We start from the raw sequence: 14740 nt of genomic DNA on the forward strand, positions 1-14740 counted from the left end.
AGATGTGGTCAGTGTTTCAGTTCTTTTGGAAAAATAATTTTACTAATATTAACATTGCTTACACTGGAAAAAAGTACAAACTGTGTTTTGAAGTAGCATGAAATATTTGCCTGATTTTTTTTAAAATAAAAACATTTCTTGCTTATAGGCTATTGCAGTGGTCTATACCTTCATGATTGTCACAGTCTATACTCATTTTCCTTTGTCAGCAGGAGGAGTTCAGTATAAACAAATAAATAAATCTGGGACCCAGAAGCAGCTTATTTTGGTTACTATAAAAAGGGAGGGGGAGATGAATCGATGTATCTAAGCACTGAGCATTGATCCTGTCACGTGGCTCAAAAGTGTTTTTTTTACTTTTGTATTCCTCCTCTGTTCAATTTAGGACAGGATTCTATGATGCTTCAATTTTGTTTAACTGGTTTTTAAAAGCCTTTGTAATATTGAGCAACTACAGATCTTTCCAACCCAAACCTTAGTCCATTATAATACAAATGAAAGTTGTTTATATAGCAACACAATCCATTCATATAAAGAGGTATTGCTATATCTAATATATTTATTTTTTATTTTTGTTTTTGACAGGCAGAGTGGACAGTGAGAGAGAGAAACAGAGAGAAAGGTCTTCCTTTGCCGTTGGTTCACCCTCCAATGGCCGCTGCAGCCAGCACGCTGTGGCCGGTGCACCGCGCTGATCCGAAGCCAGGAGCCAGGTGCTTCTCCTGGTCTCCCATGCGGGTGCAGGGCCCAAGCACTTGGGCCATCCTCCACTGCACTCCCGGGCCACAGCAGAGAGCTGAACTGGAAGAGGAGCGACTGGGACAGAATCCGGCACCCCAACGGGGACTAAAACCCGATGTGCCAGCGCCACACGGCGGAGGATGAGCCTATTGAGCCACGGCGCCGACCTAATATATTTCTATACTAAATACATAATCCAGTATATATTATTTTAGAAAATATTTAATATATGCATATTTATATGGTCCAGTTTTGTCTTTTACTTTTCTTTTCAAAAAGCTACCTTAAAACTCTTTTACTTTTCTAACATTTAACCTCTCATTCACATTACAGAATTGGAATCCAGGAAGTATAATTTGTATTCAATAGGGATAAACATTAGTTCACATAAAACATAATAACATTTTTAAACATTTTAGGCAGGAGGCTTTGACTGTATCAAAGCTGAGATGCAGAAACACAAAATTTTTATGGATAAGTATTTTTTCCACTGGAGGGTGCAATTTGTCAGCATATCAAGATTTTCACAGTTCCCTTAATGAGTATAAATAATATCAGAGACCTGTTTATTTCCCAGATACTAACATAGAATGATGAGGATAGTTCATGAAACTTTAAATGAAACCTTACCAATAGAAATCTGGGCTTTATTCCACAATAAATTTAGAATTTGATTAGGATCAGGTGATTTATAAACTGAGCATAATCTAATTTTATTTCCTTTTTGGTACCATGTATAAACTTCTTGACTACTAACATTGCAAAAATGTATGCTAACAATTCATGAATAAGAATAAATACAGCCGGCACCGTGGCTCAGTAAGCTAATCCTCCACCTTGGTGCCAGCACACCGGGTTCTAGTCCCAGTCAGGGCGCTGGATTCTGTCCCGGTTGCCCCTCTTCCAGGCCAGCTCTCTGCCATGGCCCAGGAGTGCAGTGGAGGATGGCCCAAGTGCTTGGCCCCTGCACCCCATGGGAGACCAGGAGAAGCACCTGGCTCCTGCCTTTGGATCAGCGCGGTGCGCCTGCCACAGCAGCCATTGGAGGGTGAACCAATGGAAAAGGAAGACCTTTCTCTCTGTCTCTCTCTCTCACTGTCCACTCAGCCTGTCCAAAAAAAAAAAAAAAAAAAAAAAAGATTTTATTTATCTATTTCTTTAAAAGAGTTACAGAGAAGAGAGAGCTTCCATCCCAAGTGGCTGCAATGACAGGGGCTGGGCCAGGCCCAGGCCGGCTGCTCCACTTCCAATCCAGCTCCCTGCTAATGCGCCTGGGAAGGCAGCAGGAAATGGCCCAAATACTTGGATCCCCAAACGTATTGGTTGGCCCCACATCCCATCCACCTCCCTGCCAATGCTCTTGGGAAAGTAGCTAGGGCCCCTGCATCCACGTGGGAGACCCAGAAGAAGCTCATGGCTCTTGACCCAGCCCTGGCCGTTGCAGCCATTTGGGGAATGAACCAGTGAGTGGAAGGCCTGTGTGTGTGTGTGTGTGTGTGTGTCTCCCTCTCTCTCTCTCTGTAACTCTGCCTTTCAAATAAATAAAATAAATATTTAAAAAAATTTATTATAGCCTGAGGCAGGTGTTGTGGTTCAGGGGGTTGAGCCTGTGCTTGGGACACCTGCTTCCCATACCAGAGAACCTGGGGTCAAATCTAACCTCCCCGTCCAATCTGGCTTCTTGGTAATAACGTGCACCTGGGGGGCAGCAGAAATAATGGCTTCAGTGCTTGGGTCCCTGCCACCCACTCGGGAGACCAGGATGCAGCTCATGGCTCCTGGCTTCCACCTGGTTCCTGGCTGCTGTGGGCATTTGGAAAATGAACCAGTGGGTGAAAGATCTCTCTCTGTCTCTGTCTCTCTCCCTCTGGGGATGACGCTTGGTGTGGCGAGTAAAGCCGCTGCCTGTAGTACTGACAACTGACATCTAATGTGGGCACTGGTTCTAGTCCCGGCTGCTCCACTTCCGATCCAGCTCTCTGCTGTGGCCTGGGAAAGCAGTAGAAGATGGCCCAAGTCCTTGGGCCCCTGCACCCACGTGGGAGACCTGGAGGAAGCTCCTGGCCCCAGGCTTCAGATCAGCCCAGCTCTGACCATTGAGGGCATCTGGGGAGTAAACCAGCAGATGAAAGACCTCTCTCTCTCTCTCTCTCTCTCTCTATGCCTCTCTCTCTCTCTGCCTCTCTGTAACTGCCTTTCAAATAAATTTTTTTTTAAATCTCTCCTCCTTCTCCTTATCCCACTCCCTCTCCCTCTCTGTCACTCTGCCTTTCAAATAAATAAAAATAAATATATTTTAAATAAACAGAAAGATGGTGCCAGTGACGTGGGGAGGAGCCTGGCAGGGTGTGGGGACCCAGGCCTGGCTGCCCTGTCCTCCCGGGGCGTCTCCCGGAGTCCCCTCTTCCCAGCATCTGCAGAAACCCCGCAACGGGCACGTGTGATGTTTCCGCCCCCGGCAGCCCATCCCGGTCTCCGCACACGCAGTTCTTTTAGGACTGGTCACATAGGCCCCTCCTGCCCGGCAAGCACCAGAACCACAGGCCCGCTGGGGGGAAGCAGGTGCTCAGATGAAGCATGCGGTCTGGGCGCGGCCTAGACCCAGCGCGCCTCCCTTGCCAGCTAACTCACTGCCAGCATTCAGAGAGCCAGGCTCCCGGACGCTGGCCAAGCGCCCGCCTTGCAGGCGGTCCTATCTAAGGACAGCAGTCCCGGGCCAGTGATGTCAGCTCCTACACAACCCCTTCCGTCCTTTTCCCCCAGCAATTTAGCATTGAAGGAACTGTGTTGCTTGTCTACACAGACTGTCCCACAGTGTGGATTTAGTTGGTCGTATCCCTGGAATGTCCCTTTACATTTCCCCTCACCTCTTGTAATCCCTGTAAGTGAGTAGTTCTAGAAGCAATCAGATTCTAGATCCCTCCTCTCATTAGGGGCTGCGAAAGGATAATATCGTAATTTGATGGGTTTACTTCTATTAATAATTATTTGCTTTGCTTCTATACAAAGCAAGCTTACTGTGTGGTTCAGTTCCTACGTGAAAGGCAGCTTAGATATTCCTCTCCCCAGTTTTCAAGATGACGAGTTGGTTTTCTTAGGAACCTCCAAGGGTGACTGATGAGCTTTTTTCTAAGCATGATTTTACAGCCTCGTGGGTTTAAGCGTAGCCGGTGTGTTTCTCTCCATTGTGTTCGTGTGTGTTTGGCGCTCAGGCTGCCCCACCCTCAGCCAGGAGAAGCCCCCTCAGCATCGCGGAGCCCCTGTGCCGCTGACTGCGGGGCCCCCACAGCTCTCTCCAGGCCTTAGCTCAGATGCCTGAGCCTGCGCCCGGTGTCACACGTTTCTCCTGGGAGTCCCCCTCCCGTTCAGTGGGGAACAGAGCCGGAGCCAGAGGGTGGTCCTTGCTTCCAGGCCTTCTCGGATTCAAAGCCAAGAGTTACGCTCTTACTGTCTCCTATTGGGTTTTGCCCTTGTTTATTTTCAAGAATATTTCAAGTTTTTTTTTTTAAAAAAAAAGAGCTCCCCTTCATATTCGGAAGAGAGAATTGTCACTTCCCAGTTTCTACCCTGCTTGTTTTATTTGACTCCCCCTGGTTTTATATTTGTATGTCGTATGCTCCACACTTTGACTCGTTGTGGCATTAACATAATCATCATTCGCCTTATCCTAAACTATATGTCATCGTTTCCAAACAGCAGTAACAATACTGATCCACTGAGTCAGCTAAAGTCAGCCGGCTGCCTTCTTCCAGGTCTTCCGCCCACAGGTATATTGTGCTAGGGCTGCACATCAGGTTCCGTGAAGCCATCAAGCCACTTTGCTTTTGCGTAGTTGTGCTCCCAACAGGCCTAGGCAGGGAGAATGGGCTCCCTCCCTCTCCGCCCCTCTCTGTAGGGACCCTGGCACAGCATGTCACCCCCCACCCTGCCCCCATTTCCTCTGGGGTGCCCTCCAGTGTTCACACCCAGCTTGGAAGTTTCTTGGCCATCAGGAAGTGGAGTCTGGCTTCCGGAGGTGCCCAGGCCCTCACCTGGTTCCCTCCCGCCTCCCCCCCAACCAGGGGATTGCAGGCACAGACGTGGCAAAGGAAGCCTCGGACATCATCCTCACCGACAACAACTTCACCAGCATCGTCAAGACCGTGATGTGGGGGCGGAACGTCTACGACAGCATCTCCAAGTTCCTGCAGTTCCAGCTCACTGTCAGCGTGGTGGCCGTGATCGTGGCCTTCACGGGCGCATACATCACTCAGGTGAGTGGGGCCTGGGGTGGGCTCAGATGAGGGAGACAAGGCAGGGGCCGGGGAGTGCGCCGTACACCGGGCGTCCCCACGATGTCGGAGCTCCCGGGCCGACTGTCTCCAGTGAAGGTAAACTGTCCACCCTTCATAGCTCTGATGTGTTGACCAGCACCGTGGGCACCAACACGAGAGTGCACCATGTCCGTTCTACAAGAACTGCCGTGCCAGGGCGGAGTCGCCAGCCCCATCTGCGGCCCGGAGGTTAGGTGCATTTCTACAGCACGGCCAGATTGGAAGTCCAGGTGGACAGTGGGAACGAGGCCACCCAGCTGGAGGGCGGAAGGGGGTCTCCTGAGTGGGCAGGGGCCGCTCCTGGGGCAAGCTGAAGGGACCGCACCTTCCTCCCACCAGGACTCCCCGCTGAAAGCCGTGCAGATGCTGTGGGTGAACCTGATCACGGACACTTTCGCCTCGCTGGCCCTGGCCACCGAGCCCCCCACCGACGCACTGCTGAGGCGGCGCCCCACGGCCGCAACAAGCCCCTGATCTCGCGGACCATAATGAAGAACATCCTGGGCCACGCCGTCTATCAGCTCGCCGTCATCTTTTTCCTGGTCTTTGCTGGTGAGCCAGGGCCGGGGGCTGGGGCAGCGGTGGGGGTGCTGGAGGGAGATGGAGGCCAAGAATGGCCCCTGGAAAGAGGGTGACACAGATCCGGAGTGATGGCGTCACCTGCTGAGCACTGCCTGCCTTGCCGCTGCCCAGCGCACTGAAGAATTTCACAAGGGTGGGTTTTTATACCTTTCCATCTCGCAAGAACACTGTGGCTCAGGTCATACAGACGATGAGTCTAGGACGAGTCTGTAGGGGCCCTAAAATGCAAAACTATGTCAGCCCTACTGTGGTCGGCTTCATTTTCACCAGAAGGCAGATAGATACAATGGAACAAACGAGAAGATCCAGGCAGGCAGGCTGAGTGCAGGGCTGGCTGTTAAAGTAGGCAGGAGCCAGGACGGCTCAGCTGCTGCCCACCTGGGGTGCACACGAGCCATGAGCTCCCTGGGTAGCCATGCCAGCGTGTTCTCACTCAGCCTGCCCTCGACCGTTAGGTGAGAAGTTCTTCCACATCGACAGTGGGAGGAAGGCCCCGCTCCAGTCGCTGCCCAGCCAGCACTACACCATCATCTTCAGAACCTTCGTGCTGATGCAGCTCTTCAACAAGATCAACTCCCGCAAGATCCAGGGCGAGAGGAACGCGTTCGCCGGCATCTACCACAACCTCATCTTCTGCTCGGTGGTCCTGGGCACGTTCATCAGCCAGGTGAGGGCCCATCGGGAGTGGGGCGGGGGGCGGGGACCACAGGCTGGGAGCCAGGACACCCTAAGTACTTCGGAGAGGGAGTAAGGGAGCAGCTGGTGGGGCTGCGGCCGCAGGACAAGCACTTGGGGCTCCCAGTTAACCTCCTCTCGCACCTTGCTCTAGAACGGGAGCCCAGTGTGCCCAGTGCTCCAGCCCAAGGCAACGTGTTGCATGCAAATAAGACAAGATTTATCCTTTCGTTACCTTCCTAAGTACACGTCCATTCCACAAAGTGACCAGGGGACAGTCAGGCTGTTTTACCCACCTCCGTGCCTCCTGGCAACGTAGCGTGCGTGTAAGCAAGGTGTAGGCTTCCTCCTTGCCCTCTGGGGGTACCAGGGACTGGGAGCCCCCTGTCCAGCCACAGCCTCAGCAGGGTCCCTCCCTCGCTGCCCCCCCTCCACGCTGTGCACTCTCCTGGTCGCCCACTGGCTTTAGCCCCAGGACGCCCCCATGCCCCTGCTCTGACCTTACAGGAGTCAAGAGCACAACACGTGTGCCTGCCTGCCCGTCCAGCTGCTCTGTGGACTCTCCCTGCCTCCCCTCTCCCCACCTCCCCGCCTCCCCACTTCCCCTTCCAGGCTTCCCTCTCCTCCCTCAGTGAGCCAACCAGAACTCCCGGCGAGGGCAGGGGGAGCCATGGCGTCTGGGGCCTTGTCTAGAGGGCCGCGGCTCTCTGTTCTAGGTTCTCCTTGTGGAATTTGGGGGCAAGCCCTTCAGCTGCACAAAGCTCAGCCTGTCGCAGTGGCTGTGGTGTCTCTTCTTTGGGATCTGAGAACTCCTGTGGGGCCGGGTGAGTAGCCGCGTGCCTTCCCCACGCGTTTGCACGGCCTGCAGACCCCTCTCCTCTGTGTGAGACTGGACCAGCACCCGCAGGGTCTCCCAGCTCCCCTCAGCCTCCCCTCCCCTCTCCTCACCCAAGTCCTCAAGTCCCCTCCGTCTTCCGGGGTAAGAGCATCAGGGGCCACATGTCGGAAACTCCAGGCCTCCTCTCTAACCGAGCTTGGGCACAGGCAGATCCCTTAGCTTCGCTAAGGCGGGCGTGGGACTTTGCGGTGGAACTCAGCTGTAGAAAAACGAAGGGTCTGGGGCCACATTTGATGCAGCCCACCTGCCATATCAGATCACCCGGCTTCAAGGCCTGGCTCCGCTTCCGCCAGTGCTCGCCCTGGGAGGCCGCGCATGATGGCCCAGGTACCTGGACCCCTGCCACCCAAGAGGGAGACTTGGATGGAGTTCCAGGCTCCTGGCTTAAGCCCTGCGTTGCCCGACTGGTTGCACACATTTGGGGAGTGAAACAGTGCATAGAAGAGATATCTCTCTTTCTCTGTCAAATAAACGATATTTTTTAAAAAAAAGATTGATTTATTTATTTGAAAGAGTTACAGAGAGAGAGGGAGCGAGATCCTCCATCCACTGGTTCACTCCCCCAGATAGCCACAGTGGCCAGGGCTGGGCCAGACTGAAGCCCGCAGCCAGGAGCTTCTTCCATGGCTCCCATATAGGTGGCAGGGGCCCAACACCTGGGCCATCTTCCTCTGCTTTTCCCAGGCCATTAGCAGGGAAGCTGGGTCAGAAGTGGAACTACCGAGACAGGAAGCTGCGTCCATGTGGGATGCTGGTGCGGCAGGCGATGGCTTTCACCCCCTGCTCCATAACACCGCACCCAGTCCTTGTGGTTTCTAATCGAGGCTCTTAGGAGTAGGAGAGTTCTTCCTCTGTGTGTATTGGAACACAGCAGCGGCCCGGGCCCCAGGCTGCCCTGCTGCCGGCCCCTTGTGTCGCTCCCTTGCTGCCGGTCCCCCGTGGGGCCACCCCCGGGCCTTGATGCCACGCAGCAGCTTTCCTACGGAAGCCCCCAGCCTCTTCCAGCATCGCAACACAAAGCCCAAGTGTTCCTCCCTCTCAGCACGTGGTGCCAGCGCCACCTGCCCACGCCCCCAGCTCGCCCAGTGACTTGTTCTGAGTCGCACATAGTCTGTTCGGGCGCTGCACGCCGTGGAAGCGTGGAGTACCCCCTCCCCGAGGCTGACCACACAGGCTGCAGTGGGAGTGGGAACCCAGAAGATCCTTCTCACCCAGGCCTTTTCCCTGCGCCTTGTCCTTGGGCATACCACGTGCCCAGCTCCTCCCACATCCTCTCTCCCCCGGCTCATCACCACCCATGGGCCGGCCCCCAGGAGGTGGCCCCCACGAGGTGACGGCTCTTCTCGTCCTCAGATCATCTCTGCGATACCCACGCAATCCCTGAAGTTCCTGAAGGAGGCAGGGCACAGCACCACCAAGGAGGAGATCAGCAAGGACGCCGAGGGGCTGGATGCGATCGACCACGCCGAGATGGAGCTGCGCCCAGGCCAGATCCTCTGGTTCCGGGGCCTGAACCGGATCCAGACCCAGGTACTCCGCTCGTGGTCTCTGCTTGCCCCGGGGGAGGACACCACCCCATGCTGGGAGAGGGTGGCGGGCGGCCGGCATCTCTCCCTGGGCCATGGCAGCCCCAGCTCCCGAGCTCCAGGACAGAGATGGGGGTTTCTGCGTGGGCAGCCGTGGGAGGCAGGGAGTCCGGGGGCCTGGGCCCTGGGACCTTGTCTGCCAAGCCTGCGAGCTGCGGGCTGGGGCTCGAGTGCTCTCTGCCGCCCTCTGTTGGATGGGCAAGCTTCCTGCAAGCACTGGACCAGACCCCAGGGTAGAAACTGGGCAGTGTCCCTGCCCCTGCGGAGGGGGAAGTTAGATCCTGGGCCAGCATCCCCCGCAGGCTGCGTGGTGCCCCCGCGCTGCCGTTACGGGAATCGCCGTTCTCTGGAGGGAGCTCAGGAAAACCAACTCATGCCCTGACCTCCCACTCAGACCTCCCGCCCTGTGACAGCAGCGTCCCCACGCCCCAGCGTCTCTTGCAGGATTCCAGCTTGCTTCTCCAAAAGGAAGAAGCTGTCAGTTCTTCAAACCTCTTCCCTTTTTGCCATTTCTGAAGTGGGATTAGGAAGCGGCTCCTGCTGCTGCTCCCAAGACCCTGCCTGTCACCTCGGAGTGGCTTCTTTCCCGCCACCTTCCACGCAGCAGCCGAGGCTGCCTTCTGGATCGGGCTGGTCCATTCCGCCTCTCCCTGTCGTCACCTCACACACCTTATTGTGCCGATCCCAAGGTTCCCCATCTTGGGCCTGTCTCCCTCTGCTGATATAAAAAATCACGCTCAGCCTCGAAACTGGCCTTGCAGTTGGCTCAGAGAGGTCCCCGGTGCGGCCTGCCTCCCAGCAGATGCAAACATCTAGCCACACACCCAGCAGGACCGGGCCTCCCACGGGCAAGACCGCGGATGGGGAAGTGGACGAGGGCCGGGAAGGGAGCCCTGCGGCTGCTCTCCCCTCACTTGAGTCCTCCTCCCAGAGAGGGGCACCCCAGCAGGACCTGCACAGGCCCCTGGGGGTGTGCACGGTTCCTACCGCAGCCGCCAGCTGCCGAGTCCGTCAAGTGCCCCTAGAACCTGGTGCCCGCGGCTCTCATCTCTGCCCCCCATGCTTTTGCAGGGGTCTACTCTTTTCCAAAATAACCTTTCTTTGCTTTTCTTCCCTTCAGGAACACACGCCTCCTCTTCCATTGCGTGGTTGTTTTCCTAACTAGGAGCCCTTCACGGCAGTGCCTCCTCGCTCCCTCCTTGCCCGTCTCCTCTCCCGGGGGGCTAAGGCCCCCGGGTCCTCCTCTCCCTCCACTGCCAGCCTCTGTCCCCTTGACCGTGCACCTCTCTGTCTGGTGGCACTGGCTGCCTGGCTTTGGCCTACGACCTTTCTCTGTTGGAGCACCAGGCAGTCTGGGACACAGAAACAACCGGCCAGGGATGCTGCAGTGACCACAGCCATGCCACCCCCTCGGGCACCTGCCCCTGTGAGCAGCTGTGTGTCCCCTTGTGGCTCCAAACCCTTGGCCCCAGGAGGGTGCTAACAGGATCCCTGCCAGCCAGCTGCTTCTCACTGTCGTGGTCCTGCAACCCCTGGCGACTGGAGGTGGTGCCAAGCTGTTATCCAGTCCTGGTTCTAGATTATTCTCCCTGAACTCTGAAAGCTCTAGAAAGCAGAAGTTTTGAGAAACTTAAGGGCTAGAGTCTTGGGAAGGTGAGCTGGTGTCCAGTTTCACTGTCGAGGTTGGGACTCAGCTGCCCGAATGAGTACTGAGTTAGGGGGTCTCTGCAGCACCCTCCCCCCCCCTTGGAACTGGAACCTCCCCTGTGCCAGACCTGCCCTCCCGCAGTTCCCTGGAATCCGAATCCAGAAACCAACCCAGAACATTTCACGGCTTCTCAGGAAGCTTCATAAATGCAAAAATACTTCAAAAAGTTTGTGGAAAGTGGAATTAAAAGGTAACGTTTATTTTGGTGCAAAAAATCTTGTTATCCATGCATCATGGTTTTTTCATCATTTGCATTTTCCATGAGCTTTTTGAAGACCCCCCCCCCCTGCTGCCATGAGAACAACCCTTTGGTCACAAGGTGCCCGCTCTCTGGCCTCCACTCCCGGGGAGGTGCGGCGGGCGAGAGAGGCAGCACCCTTCCCCATGCCCCGGTAGATGACCCTGGGCGTTAGGCGTGTGGGCGCGCCAGGCACGATTCCTGCAGGTGCACGACAGAGCAGGGACTTCCCTCTGGTTTGTGCCTTGTTCCCTCCGGTCAGGGGTGACCACGGCAGATCAAGGCCATTGTTGGGAAGCGAATGCGTTCACTGCCCTGCCCATGAGGAGACGTTGGCACAGGCCTGGAGCCTCGGCTGCCACACCCCGGGCTAACTGCTGGACGCTCAGGAACTCCAGCGCCTTCCCTGGCCACAGGCACATGGGCCCTGTCCCCCTCAGCCTGGGGAAAGGGATCCCAGGAGACTCCGTAATCCCAGGAGTCTCGGGTTCGGGCGCCTTTCCACTCCGGCCGCCTCTTTACGGCCTGCCACACCCCCTGGGTTTTTTCCTGAAACACGTGAGTTATTTCCCTGGAGAACCTGCAAACAGAGGCTGCGGTTGACTTGGTGCAGGTGCTAGGTCAGGACGATGTGCAGGCTCCAGGCCCTGCCTAGCGCAAGGAGGGCTGGAGTCGGGGCAGCCCGCTTTGAGCTCTGAAGACGCAAGGACACCTGCACACTTCAGATGCCCAGCACTGCCGGGCTCTGAGTCCTGAGGGGGATTTGGCTCCATGGTAACCGTTCCTTAACTGAAGTGCCATATGCAATGAGCACCTCCCTCCCCTCATCACTGCTGTGTGTGAGCCCCTCTCCTTCTCTCTCTCTCTCTCTCTCTCTCTCTCTCTCTCTCTAGCTCCTGTGCCCTCCCCAGCCCCCCACCGCCCGCCCTCGCTCTCCTACCCTCTCTCTGACTGTGGAGCAAAGCTGTCTCACTCTCTGATTCTTTGCAGATCGAAGTAATTAACACATTCCAGACGGGAGCCTCTATTAAGGGAGTCCTAAGGCACCGGACCATGGGGCAGCACCTTGACGTAAAACTGGGTCCTAGCTCGTCCTATGTATCGGTTGCGCCAGTCAGAACCTCCCCCACCACTTCTGTCGCTGCTGCCGCGTCATCTCCTGCTGTGGGCAGTGAGTGAGAGTCTCTTACGATGCATGATTTGCTAAGATGACCACAAGAGAGCACGCGGCCTCCGCCCTAACCCACCGTGGTTAGCTTTTCCTTTTGGTTTTTCCCTTTGACCTTTGACCCAAGGGAAGAAAAGACAAAAGTCCCACTCTAAAACCAGGCTGTGTGCCCTTTGATTATTATTTTTCAATGTTGAAAAGCTATTAAACCTTAAGCATTTTAAAGACCAGAATCCTGTTTTCCGCCTGTGCCTCTGCATCGCTTGTTTCTTCCTTTCCTTGTGTTTTTGTTTTGCTTTGCCTCTTTGTTTTCTTTGTGTTGTTTTCGGGGTTTTTTGGTTTTTGTCTCTTGCTTTGTTTGGCTATGTCACTGCTCCTCTACTCCTTTTGAGTCTAAACTCTCCCTCCTAAGCTCAGACGCAAGGTGAGGCTGAGTGGACACCCAGGAAGTCTGTTCACTTGAGGGTGACGCGGGGATCACTTGAGGAGGGGCACGCAGAGAGCCACCCTGCCCGCCCCTGGGTTTTGACCACTGCACCTGCTGTAGCCCAGCCAGTACTGGGCTTGCTCAGACAGCCCTCCTGCTGGCACGCCCCTGGCAGCCAGAGGCAGTAGCCTGGCAGCAGCCAGACAGCCATAGCGGGGCAGGTAGCTCAAGGTGGAGGGTCCCGGACCTTTTACCTTGCAGGGCCCATAAATAAAGCAAGCTCTCGCTTTAAGAATCTACTGGCTCACTTCTGGGCAGGTGGAATGATCAAAACAACGTGTTTTACGTCATCGACTAAGCTGTTTTTTTTAGGAGTTTCTGAAGAGCAGCCCTTTTGCTTCTCCTCTCCTCTGTTCGATTGCTTCGCCGGTAGCCAGCCCTTCCTGTTTCGTTTGCACGTGCAGTCTAGGAGCCGCTCTGCCAGCCAGCCTGGCGCTGCAATGCCATCCGCTCTCGGGCTCAGAGCAGGTGGTCCCGGTGGTAGATTGTCAGATCCTGGCTGACGCTGTGCTCTCCTCTTCCTGGTCACTGGGCCTTTTCCCGGAGGGGAACGCAGGAAGGCAGCCAGCTCTTCCCCGACAGGGCCATGAAGGAGTTTTTCGGTACTAAGTCCCGCGTGGGTCTTCCCAGATCTGCGTGTCGAGTCGAGTCCGCTCCTTCGGCCACCCCGCCCAGCCCCGTGCCCAACCCCGGCACAGAGCCGCAGGAAGAGCCTTTGCATTGTCTGTGGCTTGCCACATTATGAACCGGGCAGGTTGACCAGAGTTGGATTCGTTTAGATTTTTGAGCCAACCATAAGTGTTCTGGTGTCAGACTTGTGGGGGTGGGGCTTGACAGAGACACGTGCTGCGTCCACAGGCCCAAAGGCAGGCAAGAAAGAACAAGAGAAGTATCAGCCTGCAAGTATCCAAGAGCCTCCCCCTCGGGCCTCCCACGTTCCTGTCTTAATCCCGCCTCTCTTCCGCATTTGCTCTCCCTGCTAACTGTTCCTTCCCTCTCTGGCGGGAAGGGTGAGTGTCGGGAGACTGAGCGGGAGGGAGCCCGCGTGCTGGCTCCAGTAGACGCCTGGAGCACAGGCAGGCCGCCCCGGCCTTCCTCCTGGGAAGTGGGGGAAGTCAGGGTCAGGCATTTTCCCATTCCGGATCTTACTGGTTGGAATATCTGTCCCACCCTCACGGGACGGCTGTGCAGGGCCTCCCTCTCCAGGGAGAGCACAGGCCTTTCCTTCCCTGCTTTCTGGAAAGGAAGCAGAAAGCAGCCGAATTCCAGCCGAGGAAGGGGGGTCTCCATCTGACCCCAGAGAGTGCCCGGGCACTGCTCGGGGCTCCTGGGACAGGAGCAGGAGTTGTCTTCAAGGAGCCCCCTTCCCGAATGAGCAGGGAGGGCGGGGGATTGGCTCAGTGGGCAGGACTCAGAGCTTGCACGATGACCGCCTGCTGCGTTAGCCCTGTCCTGCCTCCACTGCTGTCCCCGCACCACACACCATGCTGCAGGGAGTGTGGGGACCTGGGGCGGTGATGTCCCATGGGCGTCCCCTTCTCTCCTGTCGCCGGCCAGGTGGGGGCCCTAGCTCTCTGACGCTCAGCTTCCCTTACAGGTGCCTGGTGTCCCTTTAGATCCCCGAAGGTCTGCAGTCTAGGCTGGATGGCTCTTCCTTGTTCCCCCAAAAGCCTCTCCTATCTTTTCCATCTGATCATCCCCAAATCACTTTTTATCTCCTATAACAATGCTTGGCCACCCAGCAGGTGAGAGGAAAAGCCAGCAAGCAGGACTCCAGACCCTCTTCCCAACCCCAGTTTGTTTAAAAGTCTGTTTTCCACAATGGATTCCCATGGACTTGTCTCAGGAAGGTCTCACCTGCGTCTAAAACAGAAGTAGGAAGTCTGACGTCACTGACGCTGAGGGCGCACACCGTCCTGTAGTGCTCCCCCTAGAGGTTCTGAGATCCCAAAAGCAGATGAGCAGGGCGGGCTGCACTTCTGCAGCAGGTGGGAGTGCTGGGGCCTGTCCATCTGCCCGGGTAGCCCCCCGGGGCCAAGAGAGAAGGCGTTGGTTTGGGCCCACCTGACCCCACTTGCCTCGCTCTAAGATCTGATGTGGAGCCGTGGGAAGCGGGAGCTTGCTGGACGCCAGTGGAGCTTCCACTCCCCCGGCTCACCGGGATCCGGAGCAGAGGCATCGTGCAGGTACAGTCCACCCTCGGGTGCACAGCAGGAATCCTAGGAGGGCGGAAACGTGGGTCCTCAGTCCTGTGCAGTCAGGGGCGCATGTGGCCCGGTTCCTTGAGTCTTCCTAGCAGAGGTGTTAAGCTGCTTGATCCCACTGAGTGGCAAGAAGTCCTTGC

At 55.9% G+C, this 14740-nt stretch overlaps 1 pseudogene; it reads left to right on the top strand.

Moving 5' to 3' along the window:
* Positions 1-2614: 2614 nt before the first annotated feature.
* Positions 2615-12142, top strand: LOC100339668 (plasma membrane calcium-transporting ATPase 4-like; annotated as a pseudogene).
* The last annotated feature ends 2598 nt before the right edge of the window (positions 12143-14740 follow it).

This window comes from Oryctolagus cuniculus, chromosome 13 (assembly GCF_964237555.1).
Source record: "Oryctolagus cuniculus chromosome 13, mOryCun1.1, whole genome shotgun sequence".
Lineage (NCBI taxonomy): Eukaryota > Metazoa > Chordata > Mammalia > Lagomorpha > Leporidae > Oryctolagus > Oryctolagus cuniculus.